This window comes from Bos grunniens, chromosome 5, assembly GCF_055505025.1.
Source record: "Bos grunniens cultivar Pamir isolate PY7600 chromosome 5, Bosgru_T2T1.0, whole genome shotgun sequence".
Classification (NCBI taxonomy): domain Eukaryota; kingdom Metazoa; phylum Chordata; class Mammalia; order Artiodactyla; family Bovidae; genus Bos; species Bos grunniens.
The window spans coordinates 90,300,405-90,325,324 of record NC_141169.1 but is presented as its reverse complement, the minus strand read 5'-3'; the positions used below and the strand labels follow the sequence as shown (position 1 = coordinate 90,325,324).

General features: G+C 36.9%; 1 protein-coding gene across 9 annotated transcripts in view; it reads left to right on the top strand.

The window, feature by feature from the left end:
• The window catches only part of PDE3A (phosphodiesterase 3A), a 379,994-nt gene that overhangs the window by 197,872 nt on the left and 157,202 nt on the right, over positions 1 to 24,920 (top strand). The window contains exon 1 of one of the 9 annotated variants that reach the window (XM_086404067.1): positions 12,366 to 12,388. The exons of the other annotated variants lie outside the window; for them this stretch is intronic. The gene's annotated coding sequence lies outside the window, so the exon portion shown is untranslated. Of the gene's footprint in view, positions 1 to 12,365; positions 12,389 to 24,920 lie in introns of those variants that run through there. 9 annotated transcript variants of the gene reach the window in all.

Below are 24,920 nucleotides of genomic sequence, written 5' to 3'. Positions count from 1 at the left end.
TGTCCTTTCTTTGTTCTCTATTTCCTTTCTTTGTGTTTCTAATTTATTACGCTTTGCTTTTCTTTGGTTAATTTTAGCTGTTGAAACAGCTGCAACTTCAGGTGAAAATAAATGATATGACATTTTATGGTCTTCTTCAGTGAATGTGAAAGAGTCAGATGCTTGTATCCCATTTCAAATGCATGTTGAATTGAGAGAATTCCTGTGGGGGATAAGAATGAAATGGGAATGGACTTAAAGTTGAAAATATTATTTTAATTCTTTATTTAGCAGGGGTCCTCTAAGTCAAGAGTCCCCAAGACTTCCCTGGTGGCTCAGACAGTAAAGAGTCTATCTACAATGTGGGAGACCTGGGTTGGACCCCTGGGTTGGGAAGATCCCCTGGAGAAGGAAATGGCAATCCACTCCGGTACTATTGCCTGGAAAATCCCATGGACAGAGGAGGCTGGTAGGCTACAGTCTGTGGGGTCGCAAAGAGTCAGACTGAGCAACTACACTTTCACACTTTTCTAAGTCAAGAGTCCCCAACCCTCAGGCCATGGATTGGTACTGCTCTGTGGCCATTAGGAACCAGGCCGCACAGCAGGAGGTGAGCAGCTTGCAAGTAAGCAAAGCTTCATCTGTATTTATAACCACTCCCCATTGCTCAAGTTACTGCCCAAGCTCCTCCTCCTATAAGGTTAGTGGAGCATTAGAGTCTCCTAAGAGCACAAACCCTCCTGTGAATTGAGATGTGAGGGATCTACTTTCAGGGCTCCTTATGAGAATCATCCTAAAACCACCCCCCTACCCTGGTCCATGGAAAACTTGTCTTCATGAAACTGATACTTGGTGCCAAAACAATTGTGGACCCCTCTCCTAAGTGATCTTGCCATTTATCTCCTTCCCACAAATTACTCCATCGCATGAATAATTTGCAACTATGTGAATAATTTGCAAATATGTTTATAGACTTGTCTTTTCCTAAAGCACAGGAATGATCATAAAATTGCTACTTTAATGTGTTCGATGCCTTCTTTTGCCTTTAAAATGTACTCTGAACCCTTTAACTTTATGTACAAACATCTGTATGTCTTAACCCTAACCTGTCTAGAATCCTTGGTAATTGCCTGTTTGTATCAAAAACCCATCACAGACATTGCATCCTGTCTTTAGCTCTCATCTTAGCATCTTAGCTCAGCTCTCACTATTGCTTTTGCCTCTCAAGGAAGAATTTATTGCTTCCAAATTTGTGATTATATTAGCAACTTATTCCTTTGTGATATGTGGGGAGTGTAACATAGAGGATTAGAGCTAGTGCTTGACTGGTAGACCTTGCTTTGTGCATTCTTGCTGTGGGACCTTTGGCAGATTCCACATAGTAAGGCACTTTCTCTGTATGTCACAATTTCATCATTTAAACAACAGGGGAAATTATATGACTCCAGGGGGATTATTTCAAGGACTTTACAAAATAATGCATCAGTTCAGTTCAGTCACACAGTCATGTCCAACTCTTTGTGACCCATGGACTGCAGCACGCCAGGCTTCCCTGTCCATCACCAACTCCTGGAGCGTACTCAAACTCATGTCCATTGAGTCGGTGATGCCATCCAACCATCTCACCCTCTGTCAACCCCTTCTCCTCCTGCCTTCAATCTTTCCCACCATCAAGGACTTTTCCAATGAGTAGGTTCTTCACATCAGGTGGCCAAAGTATTGGAGTTTCAGCTTCAGCATCAGTCCCTTGAATGAACATTCAGGACTGATTTCCCATAGGATGGACTGTGTGAATCTCCTTGTGGTCCAAGGGACTCTCAAGAGGCTTCTCCAACACCGCATTTCAAAAGCACCAATTCTTCAGTGCTTAGCTTTCTTAATAGTCCAAATCTCACATCCATACATGACTACTGGAAAAACCATAGCCTTGACTAGATGGACCTTTGTTGGTAAAGTAAAGCCTCTGCTTTTTAATATGCTGTCTAGGTTGTTCATAGCTTTTCTTTCAAGGAGCAAATGTCTTTTAATTTCATGGCTACAGTCACCATCTGCAGTAATTTTGGTGCCCCCCAAAATAACGTCTGTCACTGTTTCCAAGGTTTCCCAATCTATTTGCCATGAAATGATGGGACCAGATGCCATGATCTTAGTTTGCTGAATGTTGAGCTTTAAGCCAACTTTTTCACTCTCCTCTTTCACTTTTGTCAAGAGGCTCTTTAGTTCTTCTTCACTTTCTGCCATAAGGGGGGTGTCATCTGCATATTTCTCCCTGCAGTCTTGATTCCAGCTTGTGCTTCATCCATCCCAGTGTTTCTCATGATGTACTCTTCATATATGTTAAATAAGCAGGGTGACAATATACAGCCTTGACGTACTTCTTCCTGATTTGGAACTAATCTGTTGTTCCATGGCCAGTTCTGACTGTTGCTTCCTGACCTGCATACTGATTTCTCAAGAGGTAGGTCAGGTGATCTGGTATTCCCATCTCTTGAACAGTTTTCCACAGTTTGTTGTTATCCACCCAATCAAGGCTTTGCCTTAATCAATAAAGCAGAAATAGATGCTTTTCTGTAACTTTAGCTTTTTTGATGATCCAACAGATGTTGGCAATTTGATCCCTGGTTCCTCTGCCTTTTCTTAATCCAGCTTGAACATCTGGAATTTCACAGTTCATGTACTGTTGAAGCCTGGCTTGGAGAATTTTCAGCATTACTTGATTAGCATGTGAGATGAGTGCAGTGGTGTGGTAGATTGAGAATTCTTTGGCATTGCCTTTCTTTAGGATTAGAATGAAAACTGACCTTTTCCAGTCCTGTGGCCACTGCTGAGTTTTCCAGATTTGCTGGCATATTGAGTGTAGCACTTTAACAGCATCATCTTTTAGGATTTGAAACAGCTCAACCGAAATTCCATTACCTCCACTAGCTTTGTTCATAGTGATGCTTCCTAAGGCCTGCTTGACTTCGCATTCTAGGATGTCTGGCTCTAGGTGAGTGATCACACCATCATGATTATCTGGATCATGAATATCTTTTTTATATAGTTCTTCTGTGTATTCTTGCCACCTCTTCTTAATATCTTCTGCTTCTGTTAGGTCCATACCTTTTCTGTCCTTTATCGTGCTCATATTTGCATGAAATGTCCCCTTGGTATCTCTAATTTTCTTGAAGCAATCTCTAGTCTTTCCCATTCTATTGTTTTCCTCTATTTTTTTGCATTGATTGCTGAGGAAGGCTTTCTTATCTCTCCTTGCTTTTTTTGGAATTCTGCATTTAAATGGGTATATCTTTCCTTTTCTCCTTTGCCTTTAGCTTCTCTTCTTTTCTCAGCTATTTTTAAGGCCTCCTCAGATAACCATTTTGCCTTTTTAAATTTCTTTTTCTTGGGGATGGTCTTGATCACTGCCTCCTGTACAATGTCACGAACCTCCGTCCATAGTTCTCAGGCACTCTGTCTATCAGATCTCATCCCTTGAATCTATTTGTCACTTCCACTATATAATCGTAAGGGATTTGATTTAGATCATACCTGAATGGTATAGTGGTTTTCCCTACTTTCTTCAATTTAAGTCTGAATTTGGTGATAAGGAGTCCATGAGCTTAACCACAGTCAGCTCCCAGTCTTCTTTTTGCTAACTGTATAGAGTTTCTCCATCTTTGATTGCAAAGAATATAATCAGTCTGATTTTGGTATTGACCATCTGGTGATGTCCATGTGTAGAGTCTTCTCTTGTGTTGTCAGAAAAGAGTGTTTGCTATGACCAGTGCATTCTCTTGGAAAAACTCTGTTAGCCTTTCACCTGCTTAGAAAATACTTACTGCGTACCTGGCAACACAGTAAAGAGTCAGCCAGTAGCAGGAGAAACAAATATGTGCTTATGTTTTATCTTACTTTGCGTATGTATCTTTCTCCTCTGTTAAAGTGAGATTATCATAATTCCATCTCTGTCTTCATTGTACACAAAGCATCTAACAGCTCTTGACATGTATATTGGCTTATATGTTTATTGATGTTAATATGTGTAGAATATCATGTGTTGGGCCAAACATTAAATATCTGAAGATTATTATTACAAGAAGACTTTTTAAATAAGTTTTAAATACCCTTGCTAATGGTGTCCTGCATGCGAAGTGACTTCAGTTGTGTCCTACTCTTTTCAACCCCATGGGTTGTAGTCCACCAGGCTCCTCTGTCCACACTAGAATACTGGTGTGGGATGTCATGCCCTACTCCAGGGGATCTTCCCAACCCAGGGATTGAGCCAATGTCTCTTATGTCTCCTGCATTGGTAGGTGGTGTCTTTATCACTAGCACCACCTGGGAAGCTCCGTTAATGCTGTCATTGATACTCAAATATTTTGAGAGGCATTTTGCTCGCAGAAAAGGAAAATGAAAGTAATTGCATAAATCACAGTTTAAAAAAGCAAATCCCCAAATGTCAGATATTGTATCCCTTTAGTGGATAATTAATTACTCCTGGAGCCAATTTAGAGACAAAAACAATGTTGGCACCTACAAAATCTTCCCTTGGTTCAGATTCTGTAGGTAGAACCAGTCTAAGTGGAAGGTTTCCTAAGTAATTCCAGAGTGACTAGTAGTAGGAACAGCAGTCACCAGGCATATGCTTATCACTTGCTGCTAGAAACAAGTCATGCTTAAACTTATTGTTTAATACAGTTAAAATATCTTACAAATGAAGAAGTAATTTTAATTGTCTGTTCTGCAGTATTTTCAATAATACACCTCAAATTTAAATAGAGATGAATCCAATACATAGAATTTTTCCTTAAGTAGTCCCTTAATGTGGAATGTGTGTGTACATAGAGGTGTGTTTGCTTATTTTTTAAAAAGAGAGAAAGAGTTTTATAGAGATATCATTCAGATACCATAAATTTATCCAGTTGAAGTATAAAATTCATTGGTTTTTCATAGTTCACAGATTTGTGCAATCCTTACCACTATCTAATTCCAGAACATTTTCAGCATCTCTGAAAGAAACCCTTTCCACATCCACAATCACCTCCCTCTCCTGTCTGCTTCCCTACGACATCCAACCTAAGTCAATTACTAATCTATTTTGTCTATCAATTTTCCTATCCTGGACTTTTCTTACAGGACTATTTGTGGCCCTTTGTGATTAATCTCTTTCACTTAGAATAATGTTGTGAAGATGCTGTGATATAAGTGTTGCTGCTAAGTCACTTCAGTCACGTCCAACTCTGTGTGACCCCACAGACGTCAGCCCACCAGGCTCCCCCGTCCCTGGGATTCTCCAGGCAAGAACACTGGAGTGGGTTGCCATTTCCTTCTCCAATGCATGAAAGTGAAAAATGAAAGTGAAATCGCTTAGTCGTGTCTGACCCTCAGCGACCCCATGGACTGCAGCCTACCAGGCTCCTCCATCCATGGGATTTTCCAGGCAAGAGTACTGGAGTGGGGTGCCATTGCCTTCTCCGATAAGTGTTGCAGCTTTTATCAACACTTCATTCCTTTTTATTGCTAAATTGAATTGTATGGTATGAGTAGATCATATTTTTAGTTCTCCATTTATTAAAGAGTGGGCATTTGAGTTGTTTGCATTTTTCAGCTATTATGAATAATGTTTGTATGGACACTCACATTCAAATTTTGTTGACATAGTTTTTCATTTCTCTCAGATGTATACCTTGGAGTGAAAAGACGAGGTTGGCTGTACCACTTTACCGTAAAGGCTCCCTTATTTCTCCACATCCTCACCAGTAGTTGTTTTCTGTGTGTATGTGTGTTTTAAACCTATCCTAGGACGTGTAAAGTGGTATTTAATTGTGGTTTTGATTTGCTTTTCCCCAGTAGCTCACATTGTTGAGTATCTTTTCATGTATACCTGTTGGGCATTCATTTATCTTCTTTGAAGAAATGTCTGTTCAGACTTTTGCCCAGTGGGTTAAATTCATTTTGTTATATCAGGATTCTGTATCCTTTGCACAATTATTCTACATACAAGCCCTCTATCAGATTTGTGATTTGTAAATATTTTCTGCCACCCTCTGGATTGTCTTTTTACTTTCTTGATGTAATTGTTGTGTGTTTATTTTAAAAACAAAAATCAGACAAATTACTGTAAATGCTAGATTTTGTGGTTAATCTTCATTGTCATGACTTATCTACAAGTGTGTATGTGTGTATATATATATATATATATTCATATTTTTTATTGTTCTTCTCTGAAATTCCAAGTTTTTGAAAGGAAGCATTTTGAAAAAATATTCATTTCATTATTTCCCAAACTCTGCTCTGTGGTACATAAGTGCTCCATGAGAAATGAGTTCAGTTTCTGAGATAAAGTATATTTGAAAAATTGAGACTGTTGAGAAATTCATTTGCTTTATTGCTGACACTGAGGTCAAATTATTAAAGATGTGAAATTCTGTCTTAAAAATAGCAATATTTCTAAAGTCCTTTAAGGTGATTTTCCCCCAAGCAACTATTAACAACTATAGATTGTTTTCCATAAAACAACTCAACTACGTTCAGAAACATTGGTGTTGGCAGTTTTCTGTTTTTGTTTTTGTTTTTCAGAATCACTGTTTTAATCTGTCTTTCAGACTGGTTATACCTGATTCTCATCATTCCGGGCATTTGTCCTTAAAGAAAAAATAGTGATTGTCATTTTTTATTCAAGAACTAGATATATGGAAACAAAGGGAACTGATATAGCAATAATTATTTCTGCCATCTTTGTTGAATTCAAATTCACAAGGTTGAATTTTATATAAGTATCATATACATAATGAGAATCAAACAAACGATTCCTCTGTATACCAATCATATAGTTAGTATGTTATAATTTTGCTTTGGAATGAACCCAGATTCAGTTAATGTGTAGATCTGTTTCTCCTCCAAGGTCTTTCCTATTCTTTGTCTGGCATTATTGCTCCTGTCCCATAAGTGTATGTGCACACGTGTCTCTGTGTATGTGTGTGTTTGCATTTGTACATGTCTCCTCAAATTGATTTCAGTGACGACATTTTCATGGCTTCAAGATGTTGGGTCAGAAGCGATTATATTTTCTTCCTGGTCACTTTGGGTCAGATGATTATTGCTTCATCTCCAGAATCCTAAAATGCTTCCAGGCAGGAAGAGTAGAAAGGGAGAAGGCAAAAAAGATACACTAGCCAAACCTTTCCCCTTTTAAAGTATTTTCTTGGACATTTCTCATGATGACTTCTGTTTATATCTGATTGGCCAACACTGTGTCCCAAGGCTTCCTGATCTTGGGGAGGGGAGGTCAGGGAATGTTTTTAAGCAAGGCACATTGTCATCTCTGCAGAAATTGTGCAGAGAAAAATATTTTCCCATACATACACTTCATTCTTTTCTGTGAAAAAGAAAAATTTATATGTATGGGAAACTAGCAGTCTTTGACCACATGAGGCAAGGGATGAAAGAAAAATCTTAAGTTAGAAAGGGAAGGGACAAATCGTCTTCATACTTGTGTTCTCTTGTTTGCATCCTGAGTGCACGGCAACTCAGAATGTCTCCATTTCCATCAAGAGGTACCCCAGAATCTTAAAACTAAAATAGAGGGCATTTTATTCATTATAATTTAACAAACATATTTCACAAGATTTTTTTTTAATAGCAAGAAGACTCTAGAGAGAATGAAATTGAAGACAGAGATATTTTTCCAGCTATAGAATTTTTTAATCAACTCATCATTTAAATTCCTAACTAGTTAACTTCCCTTATGCATTTACTTCTGGGTAAACCAATCAGTCATTCTTTAAACAAATATTTATTGAGTCCCTTAACTGATGCCAGGCACAGTGCATTTAGTAAATAAGACCAAAAGATTTTTGCTGTCCTCAAACTCTCTTGCTAGAATTGGAGACATACAGTAAGCAAACAGTGAAATAAAGACAAGATAATTTCAGACTGCCATAAGTATAGGAATCAGAGGGTCATGCTGAAGAGTAATGGGTAAGATGAAGGTAAGGCTGGCCTCTTATTTATTCCCTAACTCCAGTACCTAGTATCATACCTGGCTGAGAGTAGCTGCTTGGTATATACTTGTTGATATTGGATGGATGGAGGCATGGATGGAAAGATGGCTTACTGGTTAGTCTCGGAAAATATCTCTGAAGCAGTGCTGTTTGAAATTATACCTGAAGGATGAGAATGAGCTAACAGTGCTAAGAAATGAAAAAATTCATTCCAGGAACAATAAACAGTATTCAAGCCTTGTAGATTATAGCAGTGAGTTCAAATGTAATTCTAAGCAAAATGAGAAGCCATTGAATTGTTTTACATTGAGGATCTCATCTTCATAAAATTATGAATTGGTAATTTATAATTGTCTCCATTTTACTATGTGAGAACTGGACCTAGAAAAGATAAAATAACTTACCCAGATTCATGGAGCTAGTAAGAGTGAAATTGGGATTTGATTTCAAGAAATTTGACTCCAGAGTCTACCCTTAAGCACAATGTACTGTTATAAAGACTCAATAAATACACTGTAATATGTACAGTAACTTGAATAACAGGACCTGTATTGTTAAATCAGCAAAAAGGAGAGAGACTGAAAATAAAATCTCTGCCAACTTAATGGATTCCATTTTTAAGTGTTTTTAAAAACATTTCTTAGACTGACTTACAAACTGAAGACATAGCCTAATCTCTCAGAGCCTCCTCTAATTGACTTTGTTTTTCAGTCAGAATTGTGTTCTTGTAATATTTTAGAATATTATTCTAAGGGGTCTATTTTGTAGTTCTAATGAGCTCTTTTGAGTATATAGAACTTGCAAAAATAAAATTTTCTCGAAGTTTACAATAACAGCTTGAAAGAGGAAAAACATTACTAGCTCAGGCTAGAAGGTTCACTTTGGCTACACATCTAAAGCTATGACTGTACCTTGTGTAATTTATCGATTCTGAAAAATTGAATTTTCCATCTTCTAAGAATACTATTTTGGGTGTTTTGTACCTACCCTGGACCCAGAAACCATATTGCAGCAGTCATTCCTTCATGACCACTTCCAAAAAAGAAGAAATGTATCCTAACAGGAAAATCGCCAAGTTACTTCCATCAGTGACAATGATTTTCAATTTTCACATGTGCTTCCTTATCATTTTTAAATCCCACAATTCTAAGTTTTAAATTCCTCAACAAAAGATGAGAAATTAAAGTGTTTACTGTGGTAATTTTATTAAAACTTTGGCTGTGACCCAGCAATTATGATTATGTACAAATATTTTGCTTGTCAAAATTCATCCCTTTCTCCATTTCCAGCTCATCGTTTATATTGAAACACAAACCTTGGTGAAATATTTAATAGTTCCCCTTCATGGCTGGAAGCAAATAAAATGTTTACCAGAAAATGGTTTATTTTAAACTTCCTTTAAGATGCCTCTTTCCCACAAAAGGAAAAACAAAACAAAACACAGGGGAGTTTTCAATTTAGATAAATTAAAAAAAAAATACAAGAATCCCATGCACTGTATATTATTGATTCAAATTGACAAAGTCAGTGATAAATTGATATATTAATCAAGCTTCCTCTTCTAGAGCCCAGAATGTTGTTTTTGTTTTGTTGGTTTTTTTTTTTTTTTTTTTTTGGCCACATGGTATGGCTCACAGGATCTGAGTTCCCCAACCAGATTTCAAACCCAGGCTCCTGGCAATGAGAGCCCCGAGTCCTAACCACTAGACTGTCAAGGAATTCCCCAGAATTGTATTTTTCAAAAATAGCTATTGTTAGGTAGCCATTTATCTATTTCCTCATGTTTTGTTTGTTTATTTGTATTTTTCTCTCCAGATTCACTTTTAAGTTCCTATTTTCTGTGTTTTGCCTTTAATACAGGCTCTAGTACATAGTAGTTACTTTAAAAAAGAAAACAGTAGAAACAAAGAATGGATGAGTCCATTCTAGTACTTGAGGTGAGAAGAAAATGGAGAAGAAAATAGTAATCCCTTTTGATCTTGTAATTCTACCCACATTGGTTCATTAAGTAAGATTTTATATCATACTCTTGATCTTTTTTCTCCCCCTTCCCTTTTTCTTGCCACACCATCTTATATTTCAGTTTCCTTCCCTTCATCCTTAGGGACACATGTTATGTGTCCTAAAAGAGAATATATTTCCAAGGAAACTTCTGTCTGCAAAAGAACACTGATTGTGGTATAAACAAACCTATGAAATTAATTTCAATGTATCTGATGAGTCTTGGAGTCATGAAGAATTGAGAGGCTTTATCACATTGGGGGATGTGGATATACTCTTCCTTAAAACTGAGTTGAGACTGTCTTCAGGCTTTATTGTAAATTATTTCCAGCAGCATTTAAAGAACTAAGGACAAGATGCACATGTTTTATTAAAACTTACATATTAAAGATGTGGAACTAAAGTCATTTTGGCAATATTAAGTTAAGAGGAAAAGGAAGAAACCCAAGGGACATATAATGGGGTTGGCATATATTGCCCATGTAATCTCTCCTTTTTGCCACAATCGCTCTAAGTGAGGCTGTTTGAGAAAGACAAGTAGCATGGAAAATGTTTGGAATTTTGTCGTTTTGCTGAAGTTTTCTTGGCACTGAAAAACATAGCTAAAGCATTGACTAAAATAAGACTTAAAGTTTTTAACCAAAAAAAAAAAACACTTTTGGAAAAAAAGTAATTTTCACAATGAGGAAATTGTATGAAAATGAAGTCAGTACTTTATGTCATTTATCAGACTTAAAATGAGTTTCATTTTTTAAGTCATGTGAATTTTTGAGATTTTTTAAAAGTCAGACTATTGATTTTTAAGACCATTTTTAAGGAAGACGGTTAAGTGGAAATTTTGCCCTAATTTAATTAATTTAATTTTATTTTGCCCTAATTTAATTTTACAGCTTTATGTAACACCTTAAGAACTAAGTAGTGACCTATCTATATTATTATATGTCCACAAAATAAGTGATTTGGGGATCAAAGTAATTTTCCCATTTTTCAGCATATTAATTTTAATGTTACAATTTATAAAATTACATGTTGTTTATACCACAAGCAATATGAGAATGCTTGATTAAGAAAAAAGAAAAAAAAGCCTTAAAGCCATCCAAATGTGAGGCCTTTTGAGTTAATGTTTTTGCCACAACTAAGGTATCAAACTACCGCACAATTGCACTCATCTCACACAAGTAATGCTCAAAATTCTCCAAGCCAGGTTCAGCAATACGTGAACCGTGAACTTCCAGATGTTCAAGCTGGTTTTAGAAAAGGCAGAGGAACCAGAGATCAAATTGCCAACATCCGCTGGATCATCGAAAAAGCAAGAGAGTTCCAGAAAAGCATCTATTTCTGCTTTATTGACTACGCCAAAGCCTTTGACTGTTTGGATCACAATAAACTGTGGAAAATTCTGAAAGAGATCAGAATACCAGACCACCTGACCTGCCCCTTGAGAAACCTATATGCAGGTGAGGAAGCAACAGTTAGAACTGGACATGGAACAACAGATTGGTTCCAAATAGGAAAAGGAGTACGTCAAGGCTGTATATTGTCACGATGCTTATTTAACTTATATGCACAGTACATCATGAGAAAAGCTGGGCTAGAAGAAGCACAAGCCGGAATCAAGATTGCCGGGAGAAATATCAATAACCTCAGATATGCAGATGACACCACCCTTATGGCAGAAAGTGAAGAGGAACTAAAAAGCCTCTTGATGAAAGTGAAAGTGGAGAGTGAAAAAGTTGGCCTAAAGCTCAACATTCAAGAAAACGAAGATCATGGCATCTGGTCCCATCACTTCATGGCAAATAGATGGAGAAACAGTGGAAACAGTGTCAGACTTTATTTTTTGGGGCTCCAAAATCACTGTAGATGGTGACTGCAGCCATGAAATTAAAAGATGCTTACTCCTTGGAAGAAAAGTTATGACCAACTTAGATAGCATATTCAAAAGCAGAGACATTACTTTGCCAACAAAGGTCCGTCTAGTCAAGGCTATGCTTTTTCCTGTGGTCATGTATGGATGTGAAAGTTGAACTGTGAAGAAGGCTGAGCGCTAAAGAATTGATGCTTTTGAACTGTGGTGTTGGAGAAGACTCTTGAGAGTCCCTTGGACTGCAAGGAGATCCAACCAGTCCATTCTGAAGGAGATCAGCCCTGGGATTTCTTTGGAAGGAATGATGCTAAAACTGAAACTCTAGTACTTTGGCCACCTCATGCGAAGAGTTGACTCATTGGAAAAGACTCTGATGCTGGGAGGGATTGGGGCAGGAGGAAAAGGGGACGACAGAGGATGAGATGGCTGGATGGCATCACTGACTCGATGGACGTGAGTTTGAGTGAACTCCAGGAGATGGTGATGGACAGGGAGGCCTGGCGTCCTGTGATTCATGGGGTTGCAAAGAGTCGGATACGACTGAGCGACTGAACTGAAGGTATAATATCTAAGTTTCATTATTTTCCCTAGGATTTCCAATTTTTTCTTCTAAGGAAAGATCAAGTTTGTATTAATAGATTAATCTTATTAAGTTGCCCTCATGTCATGAGGTTTGACTGAGTTTTAATAATTTTCTGGAGAAAATAGCCTTGAATGAGGCATTATATAAATGGAATCTGAATATATAGGATAACAGAAATACTAGAAAGATCCATTCTAAAGACCACAGGTGAAGAGCTAGAAATAATGAGTGAAATTGTTTTTGGTATGATTTCTGATCAATTACCCAAATTGGCAGAGGTAGTACAAGTGGAGTTGAACAAACTCTAAAATGCAGATTTATAGTTACATTCAATGCTGCTCAGAGATTTGGGTTTCACCTCAAGTTGATAGAGTTAAGAAATTAAAGCCTTAATGCCTTGTTTAATATTTCATAAGAAACTACATTTTGTTTTGCTGCTCAGTACTTAAAAGCACTTTATTGTGGTTATTTTAGAACTATTTACATGGATTTTACATATTTGTTTAATTTGTTTATTTGCTTATTGTTTTTAGGCCTATCACTTGCATTGGAAGTTTGTTTTCCAATTAATAAATGACCCACTTGAAGGTACTATGCTGTGCTTAGTCGCTCAGTCATGTCCGACTCTTGTGACCCCATGGACTGTAGCCCACCAGGCTCTTCTGTCCATGGGATTCTCAAAGTAACCATATGTATGGCTTCCCACGTGGCTCAGTGGTAAAGAATCGCTTGCCAAACAGGAGATGAGATTTCGATCTCTAGGTCAGGAGGAAGATACCCTGGAGAAATAAATGGCAACCCACTCCAGTATTCTTGCTTGGGAAATCCCATGGAGAGAGGAGCCCAGTGGGCTATACTCCATGGGGTTGCAAAAGAGTAGGAAGTGACTTGCCGACTAAACAACCACCAGCACCACATGTATATTATTTGAGCTATAGTTTTCTTAAATAATTAGAATATAATAACATCTCAATAAAATTATGTAATTAATAAAAATTATAAATTAATATGTAACATTAAACATTATGTACTTACTACATAGTAGATACTATACTAAGCCTTGTTTTTTAGCAGTCATTTTTTCATGCTTTCTTTAAATTTTTAATTAGAGAATAATTAACTTTATAACATTATGTAGGTTTCTGCTGTACAACAGTGCAAATAAGCTATAAGTAACATACATCTCCTCTCTCTTGAGCCTCCCTCCCACTCACCCCATCTCACCCCTCTATGTCATCACAGAACACCAAGCTGAGCTCCCTGTGCTATACAGCTATTTCCCACTAGCTGTCTGTTTTACACATGGCAGTGTATATATGGCAATTTATGTAATAACAGAGCTAGATGCATAGATGGCACTAGTGGTAAAGAACCTGCCTGCCAATGCAAAAGACAGAAGAGATTCAGGTTCGATCCCTGGGTTGGGAAGATCCCCTGGAGAAGGGCATGTCAACCCACTCCAGTTGGTTGAAGAATTTCTTGCCTGAAGAATCCCATGCACAGAGGAGCCTAGCAGGCTACAGTCCATAGGGTCACACAGAGTCAGACATGACTGAAGCGACTTCGCATGCACACACTCCATATCTAAATATTAGAGATATGGAAACTGAGGGACAGAAACATTAAATAAACTAAGATCATGTATCCAGTAAAATTGACTATAGTATCAGATATGGAATTTGAACCAGTAAATCAAGCCTCTAGAACCCACATGCCTGACCACTGTACTAGAGTTCATTAATGATTCTAAAGGTACGTCAAGATCCTGTGGTGCCATGGGGTGTGCAGTCGCCACATTTATTATGTGTACGTAGAACACAGGGCTAGATATTGTGGGTACCCAATAGATACTTGTTGAAAGGATGTGTGAATGAAAGAGTAAATAGGTGAATTCAGGAATGAATAATATGTACTAGTAAGATTTACTAGTAGAGAAGATGGCTAAACAAACTGTGGCGTATAATTTAGTATACATTTTAAGGTAATTCTGTAGCCAAAGTTGAAATATATGATTGATTTTTAACATTTACATAGCCTTTTCCAAGAAATTAAATTTTTCTTTTATTCCACAGTTTTCAAAGATGTTAAAACTCAGTTCAGTCTCTCAGTCATGTCTGACTCTTTGCAACTTCAGGGATTGAAGCACACCAGGCTTCTCTGTCCATCACCAGCTCTCGGACCTTGTTCAAACTCAAGTCCGTCTCATTGGTGATGCCATTCAGCCATCTCATCCTCTGTCTTCCCCTTCTCCTTCTTCAATCTTTCCAAGCATCAAGGTCTTTTCCAGTGAGTCAGTTATTTGCATCAGGTGGCCAAAGTATTGGAGTTTTAGATTCAGCATCAGTCCTTCCAGTGAATATATATTTAGGACTGATTTCCTTTAGGATTGACTGGTTTGATCTCCTTGCAGTCCAAAGGACCCTCAAGAGTCTTCACCAACATCACAATTCAAAAGCATCAATTCTTCAGCACTCAGCTTTCTTTATAGTCCAACTCTCACATCCGTACACGACTACTGGAAAATTCATAGCTTTGGCTAGATGGACCTTTGTTGGCAAAGTAATGTCTCTGCTTTTTAGTACGCTGTCTAGGTTGGTCATAGCTTTTCTTCCAAGGAGCAAACATCTTTTAATTTCATGGCTGCAGTCACCACCTGCAGTGTTTGGAGCGCCCCAAAATAAACTCTGTCACTGTTTCCATTGTTTCCCCATCTATTTGCCATGAAGTGATGGGACCAGATGCCATGATCTTAGTTTTTTGAATGTTGAGCTTTAACCCAACTTTTTCACTCTCCTCTTTGACTTTCATCAAGAGGCTCTTTAGTTCTTCTTCGCTTTCTGCCATAAGGGTGGTGTCAACTACGTGCCTGAGGCTATTGATATATCTCCCAGCAATCTTGAAAAATGGATTTGGAGAAATAAATCTACTTCATCAACTACCACCATGAGTCCCATGAAGACAAATCAAATCCTATGAGATTTTTTTTTTCCTTACCAGTGTACTAGTTGTGGCTCCCAGGTGTCTCAGTGATGAAGAATCTTCCTTCAGTCCAGGAGACACAGGTTTGATCCCTGAATTGGGAAGATCTCCTGGAGTAGGAAATGGCAACCCATTTCAGTATTCTTGCCTGGAAAGTTCTATGGACAGAGGATCCTGGTGAGCTGCAGTCCATGGGTCACAAGGAATCAGTCATGACTGAGCATGCATGAACACACACAGTCTTAGTTGACCAAGTTGACCAAGACCTGACACTTGGTTTGAACACAATAATTATTCATTGTTAAACATTTTACAAAGGAAAAGTGTGTGATTCATAGTCAGCAGACCTAAATTTTGATCCATATTTAGCCACTAGCCTTGTGGTTGTGTTTTAGTTTTACCTCTATTGACTCATAGCTATAAAGAAGGAGTCATACGCATCCATTCTTTTATAATGAAATAAAATAATATATTAGAAAAACATTTAGAAAACTGTAAGCAATTTTTAAAAATTTCTCAGAATGTGTTCCATGGAAAGTTGTTAATTTATTTTGAAACAAGTGTTCTGTTATCAAGTATATTCAAAACATTAGTTGAATTGAGTTCCTTTGTTTAATACTTCACCAAACTTTAATAATGTTAATATGTATTTGGATTAACCAAGTATTTATTATATTATGCAAAATTTCACAAGTTTATTTTATAGTATTGCCATTTCTTTATAAAATATCTCATAAGGAAACACTGTGTGTGTATTAGTCACTCAGTCATGTCTGACTCTTTGCTACCCCATGGACTGTAGCTCACCAGGCTCTTCTGTCCCATGGGGATTCTCCAGAGAAGAATACTAGAATGGTTGGCATGCCCTGTTCCAGGGTATCTTTCCAACCCAGGTCTCCCACATTGCAGGCAGATTCTTTACTGTCTGAGCCACCAGGGAAGCCCATGAATACTGAGAAGGTAGCCTATGAATATTGAGGGTAGCCTATCCCTTCTCCAGGGAATCTTCCTGACTCAGAATGGAACCAGGGTCTCCTGCATTGCTGGTGGGTTCTTTACCAGCTGAGCTATCAGAGAAGCCCTACTGGTTAAGCCCAAAACTGATGAGATTGCATTATTAGTGGTTTAGTACCCCAAATGCAAATTAGTAAAAAATTCCATGTAATCAAGATATTCTGGATATATTGAATAAAAATAAAGGAAGCTTTGTAGCATTAATAGCTACATATAGGTTTAGAGTAGTGATTGTAAATTTGATAACAGGGACAGAAATAGAATTATGGAAACATTCCCAAAGTGTGGGAACATCTTTATCATCCTTATCAGAAAGAGATACAGGACTTACAGTCAGTAGAGAGGCTGGGATTTCAAACTCTAGAATACATCTTTCTATTTGAAGTTTTCTCATTCCCCTATGTTTATGAAATTTATACTGGCTGCTGAGTTGGAAAGCTGAGTTGTTAGGTTCAGGGATTTATTCTCTGCCAAGTGAATGGAATTTAGGTAGTTATCACCAACTGGGAAAGGAAAACATATCCCTTGATTTCAGCATTGTGTAGCACTTTACTGTTTTCAGCCTCTCAGATCTTTCTAAGGAGGGTAAATGCTAAAGAATCCTCCTTTTCTGCTAAATTGTCTGAAGAGTCAAGATGGGGAGAATAGGAGAAAGCTAAATTATTTGAGGAATAATAAAAGAGTAGATTTAGATCTTGGGAAAGATCCCTGAAGAATGAAGGTTAAGACCTTTAAGCCTAAAAAAAAAAAAAAAAAAAAAGATTCATTTCTGCTCCCCACCCCCAACCCAATGAGTAAAAGGCAAGACATAGTAACAGCCACCAAAAAAAAAAAAAAAAAAGCTTTGTGACAGCCACTGAGATACCTGATGGATATTTTAGTGATATAACCACGTCCTGTCCCCACCTTAGACCTTCAGCAGTGTCCCCGTCGCTTGATGATTCCTTATAGAGTGGACTGGATTGGCTGTGGATGGATGTGATAAAGTGGTGGTGGGTGAAGCTAGCCGTGGTTGAGAACAGAGATTGCTGGTGGTATCTTGTTTACCCAGTGGAGGCTGGTGGAGTCTCCCTGGAGGCCCATGGAAGTCTGGATTTGACTTGGGCCTTAGGCCAAAGTTGTTAAGAAAGTCCCTGAGGCTCCCACACATTGTCACCCAGCCCTCCAGGGCCCTTCACTGGGGTTTAGGGCCTCAAAAAACCTCATACAAATGATATTGAAAAAGATTTACCCTCCTTTATAATTGAATTTACATATTTCCAGTTCCCTTACAGTAGAGCACAGCATAGCCTTGACCTTCTTACTCCACTAATAACAAGAGGCCAAGTAAAGAAACGTCAAGGACTAGATAGGAATTGCTCTGCTCCACAGTATCCGTCACCCATCCTCCCATGCCTGGGATTGCCATCAAGTGGGCCCTGCACTCTGGGGAATGAGTAGTCCAGGCCTATCTTCCCACATGGAATCCTAGAGAGTAAAAACATGACTAAGGAGATTATAAAACAAATATGTCAAGGGAAGTATTCAAAGGGGACATGCCAAGGGTAAAGAAGAGCTTTAATTTGCTTAAGAAATTGAAAGTCCTGGGCTTCTCATAGTAACTGCAGTTAAAAAGCAACCCCTGCTCTTATGCATTTTATGACTCTTGAAGAACAAAACCCATGTGTTAAGGGACAGCACAATTATACTATGTACTATGACTAATACAAGGGCGCCTTTGTGGCCTATGGTATATGCTTCATAAATCCTGTTGTAGTGAATAAAATTGAACTAGAGATTGGGGAAGGAAGAATCTCTGGTCCTTGAGTATTTCTCTAGACAGTGTACTTTGTTATTTTTAACTAGTGGAGCTAATGATTAACATTTTGGGACAATTTCATACCAGAGGAAGGCAGTAAATTCCAAATAGAAACCTATGATTTCAAAGATGCTCTGTGGTGACCAAAATGGGAAGGAAATCCCAAAAAAAGGGGATATGTGTATACATAGGGCTGATTCACTTTGCTGTACAATAGAAACTAACACAACAAGGTAAAGCAACTAGACTTCTATAAATTTTTTTAAAAATTCAATGAAATTTTAGCTGCAGGATGCTCTGCTGCTTCTCAGCTCTCCCATTTCTGCTCCCATCTCACAGTCTTACACCTTCTGTGTCTTCTGTCTTGCTTGCCCCAGCCCTGGATGTCTGTATTTCAGCTCTCCCACGTTATGCAGATCTCTGATAAATGTCACTTTTTCAGAAAGGACTTCTCTGATCTTTGTTGTTGTTGTTCAACAACAACAAGCTCAGTCATGTCTGACTCTTTGCGAACCCATGGACTGCAGCACATCAAGCTTCCCCTGTCCTTCACCATCTCCCGGAGCTTGCTCAAACTCATGTCCATTGAGCCAGTGATGCCATCCAACCATCTCATTCTCTGTCGTCCCCTTCTCCTCCTGTCTTCAATCTTTCCCAGCATCAGGGTTTCTTCTGCTTTTTTTTTTTTTTTTTTTTTTTTTGCGAGGTGGGTAGAGGGTGGGGGGCGGTTGGTGGGTCTCTTCTAATGAGTCAGCTCTTCACGTTAGGTGGCCAAAATATTGGAGCTTCAGCATCAGTCCTTCCGATGAATATTCAGGACTGATTTTCTTTAGGATTGAGTAGTTTGATCTCTTTGCAGTCCAAAGGACTCTAAAGAGTCATCTTCAACACCACAGTTCAAAAGCATCAATTCTTCGGTGTTCAGCCTTCTTTATGGTCCAACTCTCACATTCCTACTACCAGAAAAACCATAGCTTTGACTGTATGGACATTTGTTGGCAAAGTAATGTCTCTGCTTTTTAGTATGCTGTCTAGGTTGGTCATAGCTTTTCTTCCAAGGAGCAAGAATCTTTTAATTTCATGGCAAGCATCTTAAATAATTTGTCACTTTTTCAGAAAGGACTTCCCTGATGTACTTACATAAAATTAGCTCTGTTGTCAGCCCCAACCCGCAGTTTCCCACCCGTTCTTTATCCATTATGTTACTGTAGTCATCTTTATAGCTTTATCATCTCCTGGTTTATGTTTATTTATGTTCTATCTCTTTTCATTAAAATTGTAAGAGCCAAGAGAATACAGATGCATCTTGATCTGTTCACTGATGATAGATTATGCCTAGAATAATTTCTTGCATATAATAGGAATGTAAGAAATACTTGTTTAGTGAATAGTGTTAAATAAAAAGAGAGTTTTATGTTATATTTCCCTGTATGTACTATACAGACTATATACACATATATAATAATAAATATATATTATACCATATAAATAATCGTATATAAATCATAGCACATATATATTATTTTTATGTTTTCAAAAATAGTAATTTTTTTAAAAATTCATTTGTTTTTTACTGAATATAGTTGATTTAAAATGTATTAGTTTCAGGTATACAGCAAAGTGATTCTGATATATATGTATATAAATAGCGCTGCATTGAATATTGGGATGCATGTATCTTTTTGAATTATGGTTTTCTCTGGATATATGCCCAGGAGTGGGATTGTTGGATCATATGGTATGTACTCAGTCGTGTCCAACTCTTTGCGACCCCATGGACTTCAGCCCACCAGGGTCCCTTGCCCATAGGGTTTACAAGCAGGAACACTGGAGTAGGAGATATGGTAGCTCTATTTTAGTTTTGTAAGGACCCTCCGTACTGTTCTCCATTGTGGCTGTACCAATTTACATTGCCACCCACAGTGAAGAGAAAGTTTCCATTTTCTCCATACCCTCTTTGGCATTTGTTATTTGTAGACTTTTTGATGAGGGCCATTCTGACCTGTGTAAACACCTTTTAGTTTTAATTTGCATTTTGCTAATACTTACTGATGTTGAGCATCTCTTTTTGTGCCTTTTGTCCATCTGTATGTCTTCTTTGCAGAAATGTATGTTTAGGTCTTCTGCCCATTTTTTGAGCTGTAGGAGATCTTTGTATATTTTAGATAATTAATCCATTGTTGGTTGCATCATTTGCAAATATTTTCTCCCATTCTGTGGGTTTTCAACAAATGAAGTAGAAGAATGGTTTACTTGAGAGTAATGTGAGGATAACCATGTGACTGTTACCCTCCATCATTATATTTTTTCATATTTGAAAACTCTTGCCTCTTTAGGACATGCAAAGAATATATGTTTTAAATTTTGCATTCAGTTGTGGTTTCCTACAGCTTTCATCCCTTTAGTAATAGCTCTGGTGATGCTTTTTCACCCAAGAAGTCCTTAAAAGGACATTCATGATTATAGTAACACACAAAAAACAATAGGAGAACATAGCATGGGGAAAAATATAAATGAGGAAGGAAAATATTTTGCCTACAGAAACACACATTCAGCTATCTGCATTTCTCATATTATTAAAAATATCTTTGCTTGGTTGAAACCATTTTGTTTCCATGCTAACTTCTCATTTGCTTCCCCTGTGAACTTTTTAAATTCCAATTTGGCAGCAGTTTTGTTTTCCTTGGAACTAAGTACGGTGTAACATTCTGTTAGCTAAAGGCAGTGATGTAGAAATTGATTATTAAAAATAAAAGAGGAATTTATTTCATAAGGATGAAAATTACTTAGTGTCAAGGAAGTTATGATTTTCAAGATGCTTTACATAACAAATTATGTTTCTTTGCAAGGAAGTACATTTTGTTTCCTGGGAATAAATTTAAGCATCTTCTTTTTACCCATCCTGATTAATGAGAACTGAGAATGAAGGAAAGGTATACAGTTTTAAAGAGAATTCCTTCTGTTTGCCATGTATAGTCATAAACTTGGTGACCTGTATGTCCTCAAACTTCCTGGTTAAATGTTTATTAAAATATTATTACCCAGAGGAGTAATCACAGTTAAATAGCCAAGAGGGTATTTTTTATAGACAGTGAAAGACATTTTTTTCTTCCTAAATTATGAAGCCCTGTACTCTTTATCAAACTGAATATATTTGAATTTCCCATTTATTTTTCATGTTTTAGTCTTACTTTTTCTCTCTCTGTCTCCTCTGTATTTCTAGATCCTTTGTATAACAGATTATAAAATCAGAAAAATTCCTCCTTCAAAAACAGTATCATATCATATTAATAAACTTTCTGTCTCTTTTCCCAGAGTGGCCTAAGTATCATACTGCTGTTCACTTATCTTGAACATTTAGTCCATATAAACTCAATTGCACAAAGAAAAAAAAAAAGATTCCACAAATTCTACTTCTGTTCCTCATTGTCCATGCATGACCCATTTCTGTCTTTCATCTAATCCCATGATAATATCAAATGACTACGTTGGACGTCTGCAACTTAACACTGATTTTACCTATTGATTCAAAGGATGTTTTGACTTTCTCACTGGTGTGACGTCAACATCAATTTGCATGGAATTCTGTAATTCATTGACTTATGGTGCAAGTTCTTTTCTTCAGTATTTATTATAACTGACTAATTTTTTTTTCATTTGTCCTGATCATTAGTAAAGAGAGTGGGGCTAGGGAGGTATTGCTGTACTTTCTAAAACTTTTAGTCTATGGTTCTGGTTTAATGGGAATACTGATGAGCTGTCAAATGCTTCATTTTAATTTAAATAATCTGTAGTATTAAGTCAGGCAGTTTTTCATACTAAGAATAGCTCTTTTAAAAATAATACTGAAAGAATGGTATTCATTTTAGTCTTGGATCCATGATCTGAGGACAGTACTGTAAAATAAATAATGTAAATAGTGTAAACATTTCAGATGCTATCATCTACTAATATGAAGCTGATCCTCACTCACCCCTCACCTGTGCCAGGTATGCAATGATCTTGGGAAGGAATAGAGCCCTGACGCCCTAACCAGTACCTACTCCTCCACCTGTCATCATTAAATATTCTCCCTTAAATTAGTATAAGTGGATTACAAATTATGTTTATTATTTATTTACTTCTTTTTATTTTTATACACATGCATATGCACTCCACTGCAGTACTCTTGCCTGGAAAATCCCATGGATGGAGGAGCCTGGTGGGCTACAGTCCATGGGGTCGCTAAGAGTCAGACTCAACTGAGCAACTTCACTTTCACTTTTCACTTTTATGCATTGGAGAAGGAAATGGCAACCCACTCCAGTGTTCTTGCCTGGAGAATCCCAGGGACGGGGGAGCCTGGTGGGCTGCCCTCTATGGTGTCGCACAGAGTCGGACACGACTGAAGCGACTTAGCAGCAGCAGCAGCATACTGAGTTTCTTTCACTTCTAATAAAATTAGTTGTTTCCCATAAACCTCTTGACTTGATATTTATTGTGTAAATTGTCCTTATCCTTTCTTCCAGTTATCTACTAGGGTTGTATTTCTTTAAAATGTGTAGAGTTCTTAGTGGACTGAAGATGTTATTCTTTACCTGCCATTTACTGTCGATATTTTACCAGTGTGACATTTGTGAAGGCACTTGAAGGTTTCAGGTATCCTGATCAGTTGATCTGACTTTTTTCTAAATTTGGAAATTCTTTTTTTTATTCCAAGATAGTTTAAGTATTTGTTTTCATTTTGTTCTAATACTTACAGTTTAATCTTTTTAAAATAACTCTATTTATCTACTGTTTTTAATATGGGTTCAGCTCTATATTTTTTTCTTTTTTCCATTGATTGAATAATTCATCAAAAACTCATTAATTTTTGTATTTTCTTTTTCACTTTTTTTTTTTACTACATGTACTTAATTTATTTCAGAACTGTCCACTACATTTCATTCATTTATATTTTGAGTCATGAAGCATTATCCTATAATTTGAATTAAATTTTATTATTTTAATATACTTTAATAACCACTAGAGCATATTTATCCCTTCTGGTATTTTGATTCTTAGTTTATTCTCTCAGATAAAATTTGGGTGTTTTTTTTTTTCAATATCTTTAAAAAATGCAAACAACTTTTGATTGAAATTGAGTTAAACCTATAAATTTATTTGGGTAGAAATGAACATAATTTTATTGAATTAACTTCTCAAACAGCATTTTATGTTCATCAGTGAAGCTTTACCATTTCCATGTATGATTATCAAACATTTCTTGATAATGTTCAAAAGCATAATACTTTTTGTTGCTATTATGAACAGCTTCTTTGTCTTTTGTTGTCAAAGTCAATGCAATTGAATAGAAAAACTAATATATATAAACATGCTTTACAATATGTTTTGTTAGCATGACAGCTTCTTATTGGTAAGGAGTTCTTTCAGTGCTACACATGACTAGTGAGTGACTAGACAGAGAAATGGAATTTATTCCTCTTGGTTGATATCTTGCATTTTCTTAATATTCTTCATGGTAAATGTTATTTTTGGCAAATAAATATCATGATCTGAAGGAAAGTAGCTCAATGCTGTTACAATTCTGGAAGTAACTTGATAATGTCTCATAGTCTGTGTTTTTATAAAAATCTATATTTGTAACTTTGGGGGCATATTTCAGATTAAATAATTTTTGCTCCTTAGAACTCTCATATTTTTGTGATTTATCAAAACAGAATTTAAAATTATTGATATTTTGGGCTTCTGGTTCTTATTATTTCTGACAGTAGGCTAGGCTACACTAGCAGATTTCTGCAGGATGTTTTGTTAAAAAAGTACAAGTTTAATACCACGTAAATAAAGCTTAACATGGTTTAACATCTCTCTAGAATGTTCCTGACACAGACTAGGAAAGCTGTACATTAGCAGACTTGTTTAGTCATACAATGATATTAAAATATCCTCAAAACAAAGAGTAATTGAAATATTAGCTATCAAGCCAGAAGTTGATTTTTTTTTTTCAATCTGTTTTCAGGACACAAGTTAACCTTAAAAATGCATTCTAATATACAATAGGTACAGACAAATAATTTTTGATTCCACTATACAAGGTACTTAGAATAGTTAAATTCATACAGTCAGAAAGTACATTGTTAGATGCAGGGGGTAGTGGTTAGGTTGGGGAGGACTTAGTGTTTAATGGGGACAGTTTCACAGTTGAGGAAAATGAAAGATTAGGGAGATGGCTGATGGTGAGAGTTGCACAACAATGTGAATGTACTTAGTGTCATAGAAATATACAGTTAAATATGGTTAAAATAGTGTGTTATGTGACTTTTACAATAATAAAAAAGAATTTTTAAAAAGAGATGTATTACTTTAGATATGTTAATTTATATTCGTGAGGGCTATTTAATACCTTACTGTTAAAACATAGGTTTCAAAAAGCCTGCTGCTGCTGCTAAGTTGAACACTTCAGTTGTGTCCGACTCTGTGCGGCCCCATAGACGGAAGACCACAGGCTCCCCCGTCCCTGGGATTGTCCAGGCAATGACACTGGAGTGGGTTGCCATTTCCTTCTCCAAGACATGAAAGTGAAAAGTGAAAGTGAAGTCTCTCAGTCATGTCTGAATCTTAACGACCCCATGGACTGCAGCCTACCAGGCTCCTACAGTCCATGAAAGAGTAGAAACTGTTGCCATGTAAATAGGTATAATTTAATTTACTGTCAAGAATTTGCTGGCAAGATTTTAA